General features: G+C 47.3%; 1 protein-coding gene across 1 annotated transcript in view; it reads right to left on the bottom strand.

Annotated features, from left to right (window-relative positions):
* plxna1b (plexin A1b) overlaps window positions 1–13,876 on the bottom strand; it is a 156,858-nt gene extending 142,982 nt beyond the window's left edge. Inside the window, exon 1 of the mRNA XM_083667702.1 lies at window positions 13,774–13,876. The gene's annotated coding sequence lies outside the window, so the exon portion shown is untranslated. The remainder of the gene's footprint in view (window positions 1–13,773) is intronic.
* Window positions 13,877–14,646: the final 770 nt, after the last annotated feature.

Here is a 14,646-nt window from a genome sequence, read left to right on the forward strand (position 1 = left end):
AGAGAGAGAGAGAGAGAGAGAGAGAGAGAGAGAGAGAGGGGGGGGGAAAGAGAGAGAATAGAAGGTATATAAAGTAAGAAAAGGGAGGTGTGTACACACAGACACACACAAAGACACACACAGAAAACAGCATGACACACACACACACATACACACAGTGTAAACAGCATCACACACACACACACAGTAAACAGCATGACACACAAAAACACACACACAGACACACGCACAACCTCCGCCTCACCACAAAAAGGATGACACAGTGGCGCCGGGGCAGGCCCACAGTAAAGCCAACCACTAATCAAGTGTGGTTAGGTGAACAGCTGAGGCCCAGGGTGGGGGGAGGTGTGTGTGTGTGAGGGGGGGGGGGGGCAACAGGTCTGACCCACAGTAGTAGTATAGCAGGCCCCCAGGGCAGCCCTGGCCTATACACTACAGCATGCTGACTAAGACCTTACTGGAAGACTGCTGTTATTGTTGGACCGGAAGACAAACTTCTCCTCCCTCACTTTTTCTCTCTCTCTCTCTCTCTCTCTCTCTGTCTCAATTCAATAAGCTCTGTTGGTAGAGCAGTGAGTGGAAAGGCAGAGATGTTGATAGTCGAGTCATGGAAGGTAGTGTTTTGTTTGTTTAGAATGATTCATAACATAAAGCTCTCCTTCTTCCGTGTTGTTGCTGTTAGTTGGCAGATATTCTTCTCTCGTTGTCGGGATCCTTTGTCAGCGCTGTGAGCCTGAGGCATATCGTATTTATGTTATCCTACACACACGCACACACACACACACACACACACCATAGCCATGGTCCTAATAGCGACATTAGACAGGGCTTTTTGCTGGAGAAAATAAGAGGCTTAAGCTAAGTTAGCTAAGTGCTTACCAGTCCCAAGCACATTGTTGTTGAATACAGCGTACACAATTTATGCGGTTATCGTCAACTCCTTGATAATAAACTATCTATTTCCTGGAAAGTCAAATGTATTTTACTTCAAATAAATGGTAAAAGTAGTAGGTAACCCACGTGGTCTATATCCCATCTTATCTAATGTGTACGTCTGACCAACTTTCATTTCTGAGGTAAGCTATCAGTTATTTCGTTCGTTTTTTGATCGTAATAACAATGATAACGACAGCGGTGCCACGTGAAAACACCATGTGTGAAGAAAAAAACTAAATCACAACATCTAATTTTTGATAGTGGATATTCACTAAACACATCAAAAGAGACAGATGGAGAGAAAATATCCAGACTCCAGCTCACTCCAGTGTTTTAATACATGTCTATTGTGCACACAAGCGCAAAATTGGCTCTGATGTATCTGGTGACCTCATGGAGTCCTGTTGGAAGTCATAACCAGCTGGAACAGCACGTTTTCTAAGCTGCTAACCCCTCATCAGTCCTCCTAGAAGCTATCATTTTAATAAGTGCCATATACAGTGTAGACTGTTTCGCTCTCTCTGTCTGTCTCTCTGTACCGCCCGTCGGTTTTCGTTTGTGGGTTGCTAGGCGCTGAGGGTAGTCGCCGTTGTGCTCCTTTGTGTTTCTAGCATAAACACACTGTTGCAATCCAGAGTCACAGGTTTCTGTTTTGCTCTTCCCACTGCCGCTGAGGGCCTGCGTGACTGTTTACCTCAAGAACACAATGGGTGACGCTGGGAAAAGCGGGGAGGCCAGGAAGTGTGTCTGTGTGTGTGACAGACAGAGAGAGGGGACGAGACAAAGACAGATGGAGAGAGACCAGACTGTTTCTTTATCCCGCGGTCTGGGACAACTGAAATGTGAGGTATTCTCAGGCTTCTATTTTAGCACAGTGTCCATGCTGCAACACTAACCCTAACCCAAACACTACCCCCCCCCCGCCACCGCTGGTGTCACACTCCTAATGCTAAGCTCAGCCGTTCGCCCGCCATCCACCGCCGCTGACACCGTTTAGCTGTGTAGCATTAGCATCAGTGAGACAGGTTTAGCCCAGATGTTAGCTGTTTCTGTGCTAGATCAAATCCACGCGGATCGGCCTTATAATAAAAAAAAAAAAATAAATAAATAAAAAAAAAGGGATGGATGTCTGGATAAATAGATGATGACACAGATAGCCCACAGAAGGCCGTGGCCTTTTCACCCCTCTTCCGCCCTCTTGTCTCTCTCCATCATCCGCTCTGTTACGTTGGCAGATGTGTGATTTCAGTGTGTGGGTTACAGCTGTGTTGTAGAAGTCATTGCAAGTCTGATGCGAGCTAAAAAAGCAACAGTCGCTCACAATTCCATAGGCATCTGCACCATGCCCTTCAAATGCTCCTCTTGCCTTTCAGTAAGGCTAGAGAGAGGGGGGGGGAGGGGGGAGAGAGAGAGAGAGAGAAGGAGAGGGGGAGAGAGAGAGGGAGAGAGAGACAGAGAGGGGGAGAGAGAGAGAGAGAAGGGGAGAGAGAGGGAGGGGGGGAGAGAGAGAGGGAGGGGGGGAGAGAGAGAGGGAGGGGGGGGGAGAGAGAGGGAGGGGGGGGAGAGAGAGACAGAGAGGAGGGGAGACAGAGAGGGAGAGAGATGGGGGGAGGGTGAGAGAGAGAGAGAAAGAGAAAGAAAAAGAGAGAGAGAGAATAGAAGGAAGTCAGAAGAGGGACGTGTGCATGGTGCCTATCCTACCCCTGGCTTGCTGCCATCAATGTCTGTGAGAAAGAGAAAGAGGGGGAGCCCCACACAAACTACCGGGGCAGGACCCAGCGGAGGGTAGGGTTCAGCCGCTGAAGGAGAGCAGTCAATTAATGGCGTGCCGCATTTACACAACAAATGGAGCTCCCTCTCACTCTCTCTCTCACACACACACACACACACACACACACACACACACACACACACACACACGTATCTCCACTCCACACTCATCAACACACACCTACACAAGGTCAGAGAGACAGAGAGAGAGAGAGGAGAGACATAGAGAGGGGAGGGGGAGAGAGAGAGAGAGAGGCATAGAGAGGGGAGAGAGAGAGAGAGAGGGAGGGAGAGGGAGAGACACAGCTGCGGGGGCAGCTATTCACTGGAGCACCACTCGACAGATCCATGCAGAACCCCGCACACTCGCTAACTTGATCAAAACCGTAGGCAGCAGACGTGCCGTAGATGCATACATCAGCATACATCAGAGTCAGAGACAATCGCCTCCAACAGCCTTCATCTCCGTCTCTCTCATACATACACATGAAACATGTACTTGTGAGCAGACGTCGTCATGCACAAAGTCCCATTGACTCATTGAGAAGGAGACAGGGGGGTGGGGTGCGGTGGTTGGGGGGGGGGGGGGGGGGGGGTGTAAGCGCTTAGCCAAGTCAACCTTTCGCCAATGGCGATTAGTTATGAATCCAATGAGAAAACTATATTGACGGATGGCTGTGTTCAGGGCAGCTGGAGCCGGAGCTTGGGTGGGGGGGGAGGGGCAGGGGCAGGGGCAGTTAAAACGGTGGCCTCTCGGCTTCCTCTACTCCTCCCCCGGCTTTTATAGATCCATTGACATTCAGGTGATAACTGCCTCGTCTGCCAGCGCGCGGATGGGGGGGGGGGGGGGGGGGGGGGGGGGGTCGCAGACAGGTGCTCAGCACTACGGCGTCCAGCAACTACCAGATCCAATAGGAGAGAGAGAGAGAGACATGGGTCAATACTGCTGATGAAGCTTGCGTGTCCATCTATCTGACCTGTCTGTGTCTGTCTGCTAGATTATACCTGTCTGTCTGTCTGTCTAACTAACTATCTGAGACACTTATTGGTGAATGGGCGGTAGGCAGGGAGAAGTAGAGGAGAGGTGACCCAGAGTAACAGTAAACCTAAACCCCGCCTCTCTTTGCGGAGCTCCAGCTGTGCTTCCCAATAGGCCCTTGAATCAGAGCCGGCCTCTCTTGATTGGTCGATCTTCTTTGCATGATTAAGTCCTCCACATTTTCATCACGCCCTACATCGGAGGGATACCGTGGCGATGAGAGACTGACCCCCCACCACCACCACCACCACTAGAGAACACAATCAGTGTCGTACTAGGTAGGTTGATTGACAGACGGAAAGAAAGAAAGAACGAACAATCAGAAAGGGAATTGATATTCACACAAGGTATGTTTCTGGAGGGATAATGCATTGTGTTTGCGGTTGTAGAGGTGTTTTTCGTATTCTAAAAGGGTTTTGGTATTCTAAAGGACGACAAAGACATACACTACAGTGGACTTCCCCTAAAGCACTGACCAAAACCATGACCCTGCCAACCCAGGGAAGTACAGGAAAGTCCTAAAAAAAACACGTAGGAGCGGTTTCATTTGAATCTTCCCCGAAATCGGGTAACTTATTACAGCAAGTAAGGGAAAACACACCCTCTGTAACATCTGTTTAGCTTCCAAAAAGCAGTAAAGCCACCAGGGTGGTGCGAGCTGCAGTGGTAGCAGCTGTTTCGATAGCGAGATGAGGGCTTAATTAAAGTTTGAGTCAGCCTTCTCCATTTGTGTCATCCTTCCCCTTACCCTGCCCACACACACACACACACACACACACACACTCAACAACAAAAAAGAAAAAGCCTCGTCCTCTCCATAGCAGTGCTCATTATTCTCCGGTGAGCATTGCGTCGTGCAGAGTGGAGCTAGCTAGCACTGCCAAAATCCCTCCCTCTCCTCCTTCTTCTTCTTCTTCTCTTTCCTTTTCTTCCCTTCTCTCTCCTCTGTTTTCTGGCTGAGGCACATGGGCGTCGTTTTGTTGAAATTTCTCATTACCCGCCCTTCCAAATGAAGGCCCGGGGCTTTCATGTTCCTGAAGATACAACACACAAGCTCAGAGACACTTTAGACTGATCCCATCTGAAGCCAAGTTCTGACTGCACTGTCAATTTCCTGAGGGCAAAATGAGGTGGGCCTCTGGAATGAGCTAATACAGTTAGCGTCAACAGTGTTGGAATAGAACGCGTAACTGCAATGTAATGTGACAAAAGGAACGTCTTAAAAAAAAAAAAAAAAAAGGTGAAAGCACTGATGAAGTAAACCATAGTAGTAAACCATATGACAACTTAGGGAAACCATTTTTTTTACCAAAACACTTGAATGATTTCCATTTTTTTACTTTACTTCTTTACAATACCAAAACTCAACCGTCAAAAGGGGGAGGGTGGTGGCATGCCAGGGCTGTGACACACAGATCTCAAGAGCTAAAAAGGAGGTCACAAACAGCTAACAATGGAAGACAAGTCGCTCAACTGCAACTACCACATTCCTCTGGCAGCATGGGAACTAGGTAATCATGGATAGGGGTAGTGAGACACACACACAGAGAGAGAGAGAGAGAGAGAGAGAGAGAGAGAAAGGAAGAAACTCCTCATCGTCTCCATGCATCAGCACATCACACCAGTCTCACACCCCATTTCATTGGAATGTGAGCATTCAACAATAGAGGGTCGTTGCTCAAAAACACTGAATCATATCGTTGCCGTTCTGCATTCCTTAACCTTTGTGCCTGATGTATCACGTGTAAGCCTCCCAAAGTCCCGAGAACTCCCCATCTGGAAGAGTGGGTGAGGGTACAAAAATAGCCTTAGAAACAGCAATGACTAACACTTAAAAGGCAGCCTGGTGCGTTACACCCCCTTTCAGGGAGTTGGTATGGCCCTGACCTCACTGACAGCTCCTGGGAATGGAACCACGTATGCAGAACGGGGAGGCGTCAGAGGTCACCGAGCACAACTGAAGCCATCATGACAGCGATGTGTGGCACGTAGCCACCCCTCCCTCCGTCCCTCTCTCCCCCACAGTAGCTAAACTGGCCTCAAAGACCAACAAGAGGTCCCTGCCAATAAAATAGCCACAGCCACCAGCTTAAAGAAGGATCTGTCTAACCTTTGACCCCCCCCCCCCCCCCCCCTTGTCCATTCCATTCCTCCTCAGTCTTCTCAAATACCCGGCCCGATCACATCCCCCTAAACTCCCGACGTTCCCGCATTGTCTCACCGCAGTAATTATTCCCAGAGCAGCCTGGTTGCTTCAAACGACCCCAGGGGGTCGAGGAGGGAGAGACGACTTAAAAAGCCCCAGGCCACGGAATTGGGATCCCTGCTGGTTAGCGTTTACGCAGCCCAGCTCTGCTAAAGGAATTAGCCTGCCAATGTTCTGCACAACATGGCTGGAGTGGTTTTTCCTTAACAAGCAAGGTAAGGGAGACAGGGAGGAAGGTTTTATGTTCCTGAAGCACATGTTTCCATTGAGCAGAGAAAAAACACAACAGAGCCTTCTTCACTTCCATCAGAACTTTGGCATCAGTTCGAGTAAGGAACCTGATATATTATTGTAAGCTTGTTAACGTAGCATGTCACCTGAGCCGCTGACCACCATGAGAACGTTTGCATTGATTTGCATCGGGAGCATTAGCGAATAGCTGTAGCCTGGAAAGAAAAGAAAAGATAAGTCCCTCTGAACATATCCGCGGTCGACATGCTATGCAATGGCACAATGCCAGCGCACAATGGAGGCGAGACTGGCGGGCTACTCATCATTTCTGTCTCTTTAACCCTTTCACACAGACACAAAAGAGAAAGCTGACAAAGGGGCTGGAGAGAGGAAGGGATTGTTGTAATGTACAAGGGGGACGGGGGGGAGCTAGCCTGGGGGGGGGGTTCTGTTCCACATAGCTAGCACCTTTTGACACTCACACTTTCCCCGTACTTTAGTATCATACTGTGTTGTTATCCAAAGTTATCTAGAGCTTTGGAAGTTCAAGCCCCTAGTATCAACGGAGCGGTCGGTGCCTGGAATCTCAGCTATTTCTCAATCAGAGACACAACAGAGATTAAGATCAAGAGAGCCACTGGGAGTTTCGTTGTAGTTTAGGTGATGGGCTGGAACGTGTTCCAAAGTGATTGAGATCTGCTCAACTTAAGTCTACTCCATTTTAGGAAGTTCAACTGGGGATAACAAATTTGGCTGGACTGATGGCGATTGAATCATCCTGTGACTACATCCACTTCTGCACGCTCATCTAAAAAAAAAAAAAAAAAAAAAAAAAAAAAAAAAATTTCGATCAACAGTGACTTCCCATTTCATATGGCCTCTGTCCCTCAGACACAAACCACAAGCCGACAAACGCAGGCCAAATTCCCCTGAAGCGGCCCACTTCCAGGCACTCAGGGGGAAAAAAACAAGCAGTAAACAAAATGAATAAATGAACAATTATCTACATCTGGTAAACACACACAGGTGCTGACATCACAGTGGGAGGGTTGAGAGAGAGAGAAAGAGAGAGAGAGAGCGTGTGTGTGTGTGTGTGTGTGTGCACATGGGTGTGCGCGTGTGCGTGTCAGGTACACACAACACACTCACCCTTGCTCACACACCACCTTGGGGCGAAACGGGACTGTTGACCTCTCTCAAATGAGCCTTCCTTCCTTCCGTTAACAGAAAGGGGGTGAGCGCTTTGCTACCCTTTACATCCCCATCGCACCTGATTTATAGGCTTGCTGCGGGCCATGCTTTCCCTGGGCAAGTGGCTCTCTTAAAAGGCCCGCATTCTATTAGTCTTATTTACAGGCTGCGACTGCAGGCTGGTGAATTATTTAAATTCCCCTCGGTAAATACAACAGAAAGGAAGGAGGCCGAGGCCACAGCAGGTAGTGCACTGCAGAAGGAGGAGAAGAAGAAGAGGAAGGCAGACGAGAGGAGAGAAGAAGAAAGCAATTACCAACTGAGCCCACTGCACCATTAACATTAATCACAACAATAAATGCCTGTGCGTTTGTATAAACTATTCCCCATTTAATCTTCCCCACAGTGGAGATAGTGTAACCTTACATCAAATATGAGGTACAACAGTATAGACACACACACAGAAGTAGTGTAGTTCAGTGTACTTCCCCTCATCACACTGGAGAAAGACAGGGACGCATCCAAACACAGAATTGTGCTGCCTCACCACAGCACATATGCACGCACAAGTGCACACACACACACGAGCACACACACACACACACACACACACACACACACACACACAGAGAGAGAGAGAGAGCTTTGCTCAGTGTGCTAGCGCTTCTCACACAGTCGCTCTCATTAACAAGCCAAACATGCCTGAAGTGGCTGACAGACTCCACTGAGCACTATAAACAACCACTAGGCTCCCTCATCCATTTGGAGAAAATCAGGAACAACAACAACAGCATTCTACCAACAATACTCTCAGTATGCCTATGCATGCACTGTAGTGTCAGGAGAAGGGAGTTTGGGTTTTACAAAGAAGTAACGTTCACTTCGGTGGTTGACATTGCCTCACGTGTAGAGAAGGATAGCTGGTATACAACTAGAAATTAGTTGTTACATTGTTAGCTAACTTCTATACTTAGAAGTGTGTAGGCCTAAGTCCTTCATACAAGTTAGAAGGCATTGGCCATATGCGTAATACTGAATTAATTAAATGGAGCATATTTATCTTGTTTTTGGTGGTGGGAACTGTAAGACATGGGAAAACCCTGTCGTCAGGAAAGCTTGAAGTCTGCAGAGACCGGGGGTGGGGATGCAGATACAGGTGACAGCTTGTCTTAGAGACCTATAGAAGGTAATATTGACCGCTGACTTCCTGATCGATATGAGGATCAGGTCTCCATTGACCGTCTCCTCAGATGAGGAAAAGGAACTAACAAGGAAATTGTTTTTTTTATAGTTTGGGCGCTTAGGGAGCAGAGTGGTATCTGAGTCAGTCCAAGGGAGACGTAGCCTATAGAATGCTGACATATGTGTTAGCATGCCGTGGAGGAAACTGCATTTGCTGAGACTGCTTGTAGCATGTTGGGGCTTTGGCCTGTGGGGTCAGAAGTTGACCTAGGGTTAGTGACGCGAGTGTACTTGGTCTGAACAGCCGGGCTGTTGTAACTCAATCCAACAGCTCTGGAGAGTGATATTCCGGCCTATAAGGCCTAATGCAGCCAATCAAATTGTCTCTTCTCATATGAGGGCCAGCCCTTCCAACCAATCATATGTCCCCTTGTAGAATGGTAGGTCTGGCTCCATCCCGCTAACGCACTCGTAAACTCAAGTTCCTGACATCCATCATGAGCATTGTCAAGGAGGGCATACTGCGAGAGACCACTTGAGCGCACACACACACACACAGAAAAATATTTGAGTGGACAGACGAGGGCAAAAACCAAAACAATGGTCCGGTCCATTCAGAAGACAAAGTCATCCACAACCAAACAGTGAACAGTGACAACTTATTTCTGGCCCTACTTCAGTCAATAACTCTGAGCTACTTTACATTTCAACAAAACTAATCAACAACCCTTTGAACAAAAGCAAACCATGTAAATTTGCTCTAAAACAGCTCCAGTCACAGTGCAGCCTTGGCTCATTTTCAATTTGCAGGCAGATTAGCGAGCGGGTTTTTGATATCGACAGAGTCACAGAAGTTTTTTCTTTATTTCCAGTCGTCTTGATGTGAGTGCCTTTTTTAGTGTGTGCTTCAAAACAGCCCATTCCCAAGCAGCTGTCACTTCTTCAGGCACCGAGGACGGGAGGAAAGCGGGGGAGGGGGGGTCCTTTGAAGAATGGTTAAAAGTGAGTGATAAAAATAAACAGGGAAAGGGGAGAAAATGAATTATACATAACAGACAACGCGCTTGGACGAGTGCGGCAGAGAGAAAAAAAATCTTGGGACGGGCTCCTGAAATAACAGCTCTCTCTCTCTCTCTCTCTCCAAATGTGTTTTCAAACCGCTCTGGATTGTGGAACCGTTTGTTCTCCATTGTAATGGTGGTATTCATATGGTGATATTTTTACTTGGGAGGACAGCAAGGCAGATGTTTGGATAAGGTCACAGAATCGTCCCATCCTTGATTACTTCCTGTCACGTCTTCGGCACGAACGCTCGACGTGAATCCTCATGGGCATGTGCACGCCAGACAACTCGCAGTGACTGTTCAAAGGGAACTGGCTGGTAAACAGCTTTCTTGCTTATTAGTGTGTCCTCCCACTTCGAAATGTCACAGTGGTTCTGAGAAAGCCACCATCAACGGAGTTGTTCTCAGACTCAGGTGAACCAGCCAGTGTGGACGCTCATGCCTGCACCCTCCCTTCCCTGTTCAGTCCTAGTGGGTGAAGGAGGTTATTCCCACAGAGCAGTTGCACAGACAGGCCTTACAGGTATTGGGGAGTGAGTTAGTAGGCTTTTAGATTTTATATTAAGTCTTGCAGTAGTGCCTTTTCCTCCAGTCGACTGAGGGAGGTGTTAGCGTCCGCCGTGTGTGTGACAGGGCCTTCAGCAGAGCCCCCCCCCCCCCCCCCACCGCTGGTCCTCTTTAGTGCTTTTTAATATCGCTGCTGCGCTGAGTGGTTACTAGCCTCCGGGCGGCAGGGAGCCCCAGAGAGAGAGTCATAACGATCAAATAGAGAGGTAGAGAGATGGGGGGGTTATAACATTCAGAGAGAAGGGGAGAGAGAGAGAGAGACAGAGATGGGTGGTGACAGCAAGGAAGAGAGGCAGGGAGAGTTCAAGACAAGTGACAGAGAGGAAGGGATGGATGGATGGAGAGAGAGGGGAATGAAAGGTGGGAGGAAGAGGAGGCTAAGCTACAGAGAGAACTGAGGAGGGGAAAGAGAAAAATAGAAACAGGTAGAAAAGGAGAACAGCGAGAGAACAGGGAGAGGGAGCATTGAAAAGGAAAACAGAGAGAGCGAGAGAGAGAGAGCGCGGAGAGGGATAAATAAAGCACGAAAAGACAAAACGAGAACGACAATCCACCCCCCTGGCCTCCTTATGGAGACTGACACAAATGAAAACTCATGTAATAAAAACATGCCATCTCCACCGGCACAAACGGAAAGCAGATACTCCATTACGCTCTGCCGAGGAAGCTCTCAATCATTTCAAAGAGGAAATTAAACCATTCACATGGAGTCTTCTTCCCTCTCTGACATAACCTCATATTGGTAAAAGAAGGTATCTCCTTACACTCCCCGCTAAATACTTCCTCCTTGAGAGAGCCAAGACAGAGCAGCAAGCAGGGCCAGCATGCCACGGATACCAGGGATTGTACCGGAACACTGAAAGATTTGTCGTAATGAGCCGAAACCCACAATTAAGAGTTCAAATGGGGGGGGGGGGGGGGGGGCAGAGATTCCGGAATGTGGGAATCGTGCCAGAGTGTCAGGAACGTTAGCGTTGGCTACAGCGATGAAAGCAGGGGCAGTCCACTGAGGGAGATATACATGCCACAGCGAATATGGGAGAGAGAGAGAGAGAGAGAGAGAGAGAGAGAGAGAGAGAAAAAGAGGGAGAGGGAGAGGGAGATGTCAAAGGAGAGAGAGAGGGAGAGAAACTACGAAACAGAGGGAGATGAGGAGGAAGAGAGAGGGACAGGAACAGAGAAAGGGAGGGAAAAGAATGGTGACAGCAAGGATGCAAAACTTGGGAAGGTGACAGAAAGGGGGGGGGGAGAGTGCAAGAGGAGGAAGGAGAGGAGAGAGAGCAACAGAGGGAGAACGGGAGATGGAAGAGAGGAAATGCGGAAGGATGAGGTTGTCACACTGGTTTAAAATGTCTGCCAGTCAAAGGAAGCTGTAAAAGGAGCCGTCTTCTGCCAAGTCCACTCAGATACACACACGCAGATAGCCTACATACACTGGAAGGAAGAACTGAATCACTGCATTTCCACACAATGATGTCAAGACAGCCTGGTAAAAATGTTGAGCTGTTCTTTTATAGTCTTAATCTCAATTCCTCATCATTCCAACTGAAATTAACACAACACTGCCCACGCAAAAAAAACTTTGCCCATCTGGAAGTCGGATGGGCTGAGGGACATAAGTCATGTCCACTGTTACAACGCTTCAGGAATAGACTAACAACAACGTTGTACTAAGCAATACGTCTGGTATGATATAACAGTATTGTTTTTTGCAATAAAAAGGAGAAAATTATCATTTCATTCTCAATACAGGGACGTGAAGATCAGGGCTACACGATAGAAGGGCGGGAAACCAGGCACTACAGCGTAACCAACCCCCCCCCCTTTAGCGTTATCCACAGGGGCGACGGACTACCGGTGATACATTGTATCTACTTTAAATAGGCTCTGGCGGTTGGGACATTGTATCTGCTACAGGCTGTACAATCTACCGGACACTTTATTCTGAGATGTTAGGGCCAGTTTGAGAGATGAGCTGGTCTGTGGTGGAGTGATTAACGACCAGGCGCCAAGCCCCAATGGCATGTGGATGAGTGATTAGCGCTAGTCACATTCAACGAGTACCTCCTCTTAAACAAACATTTATGTCACGCATGATGAAATCCTTCACCATTTGCATATGAATGTCGTCGCCTTAACTGTCCTGTCGACTGCCTGAATAGTAAAAGGGGAGGAAATCCATTCTCAGCCTATACTCAACGGGTTAAAATTGTTTGGGATTTTTTGCAGTGATGTAAAATTACAAATTAATTCCATGTTTAGTCACGAAAAGCATTGGGAGGGACAAATAATATTGTATATTGATTAAGCTAGCTGGAGGGTCTCAGCCTAATTGGTTAAGCATATTTTGATTAAAATACGATTGAATGAAATTCAATAATGTAATTGGAGCATTTTCAAAAGGATAGATGACATCCAACGCGCACACCACCACACTAACTGACAACCCTCATCCTTCGCTCCTCAATAGGGAATTACCATCGCTGTCGAATAACAAAACCCGCAAAGTGCCCCTCATTCGTTAGCAGATTAACGCTCCTTTCACACCACCACCAGCATGTATAATTATTTTAAAGCTAATAGGGGAATCGATTTTCTTCTCTTCTTTTTTTTTTTTTTTTTTTTTTACAAAGCGGCACCAGGTCCCATGACAAATGCTACATTCCCTTCTGACCATTTGGTAGTCTCCTAGAAGACGGCAACGCAACAGAAATGACCAGATAAACAAACTGCAAACAGGCATGCAACGAATTTCAATTTAGAGCCATGCACGAGCCTAGCAGCCACCTACCACGCCGCCCAAGATTATTTTCCCGGCGACAGTGTCTGTCAGTGAATACCTATAATTATGTATATGGTGGCATTCCTTCTCTTAGGCAATGCAACAACCACAATCACCCCTTGCCATGAAGTAACGAGGGAAGTCTGCTCGTGAATTTATAGTTTTTTTAATGTATGGAAACATACTGTGTTAATCCTAAATGAAGATGTTGAAAAACATCGGATAATTCAGCAATTATCTCTAAATGCACACAAACCATTAATATCACGTCCTAAGTGTATGCTTGATTTCAGCATATGAGCTGGAAAAACATTCATCTAGAGCCTATTTCAGAAGGCTACAGCAATTTGATTTTTATAAATCCACTTCGCTTTAAACAAACTGGATATATGCAGGCTACTGAACACAACCTTTTGCAGGGCTCTTGTATCCGCAGTTTCCCACTTCGGTGTTGATCAAGTAGCTTCGACTGTTTTAATAACATTAGATGGCATATCCAACATATTCTACAAAACAACTGCTCGTGGAGTTAAATTCACACTCAAATAGACGGGGTGCGCGTATGGTAACACAGAAAAAGCACGCTCCGGGCGACCCAAACCATGGCTATGTTTGAATCTCCAAGCTCCACAAACTCGTGGAGAGACACCACGAGAAGAGAGGTCTGGAGGAAAAGGAGGAAAGGAAAAAAAAAACTTCCCAATGCCAAACTCGCAACATGGAGCGAAAAACACCCAAATGTTTAAACCCAAAAAGAACCGTATCACTCATTTCAAACACCCCACTAAATCCTTGTCCTACTTACAAATTCAAGTGATCCTCGGGTTAGATATCCGTGCCATGGTTAAATTCCAAAACTTAGGGACATTTCCACTCTTGTCACGGAGTACTTGTGCTCGCTACGGCGGCTCCCCTTCGTGTGAAGAGAGGAATGCAGCTCTGGGCTTCAGGGAGAGAAAGCAGCCTCGATGTGAGCACGGGAGCGAGCGGCGCATGGAATGCGCTTTGTTGCTCCAGTGCCTCCCGGAGCCCAAGGAGGGCGTCGTTGGGTCGATGTAACGCGGCCCACTGTGCTTCACAACACCGAACGGTGAAATGTGTATAGCCTTTCATGATAACACGTCCATTTCAGTGAGGTGCTCATCATGTTTATGCAGTGTGAGGACACGTAGGATACATTTATATTTGGTCTGTTTGTTTGTGGTTTGTGGTTATGTTTTGGGGTTATTGCTCTGTAGGCCCGTGTCTCTCAACCCTGATGAGCTTTTGTCACCGATTAGTCCGATTTCAAAAGCTTTAATCATTCCCAACCTATGGGGGAGAACGTAGGCTATAACTTACTGGTCCTTCGTATAAAAGGTTGTTCACAAACAGTTTATTTCAAACCTATCTGGGTAATGTATATTTAAAAGACAGTAGAAGTGACTTTGAAACTTGAAATTTCAATATTCATCACAGTCGCTGAATATCAAGCTTAGATAAAGTGTGTATTGGGCACAGTTCCACATGTCCCATGGCGAGGAAGCTTTTTGGGATAACTGAGTTATTCTAACAGGCAGCTCACATTACAGATTGCACTCTTGAGAGAGCTAGCAAGGTCTGGCACTCACCACACCACCTGGCCACGACACACACTGTGTGTGTGTGTGTGTGTGTGTGTGTGTGTGTGTGTGTGTGG

The sequence above is a fragment of the Argentina silus genome (assembly GCF_951799395.1).
Source record: "Argentina silus genome assembly, chromosome: 4".
Lineage (NCBI taxonomy): Eukaryota > Metazoa > Chordata > Actinopteri > Argentiniformes > Argentinidae > Argentina > Argentina silus.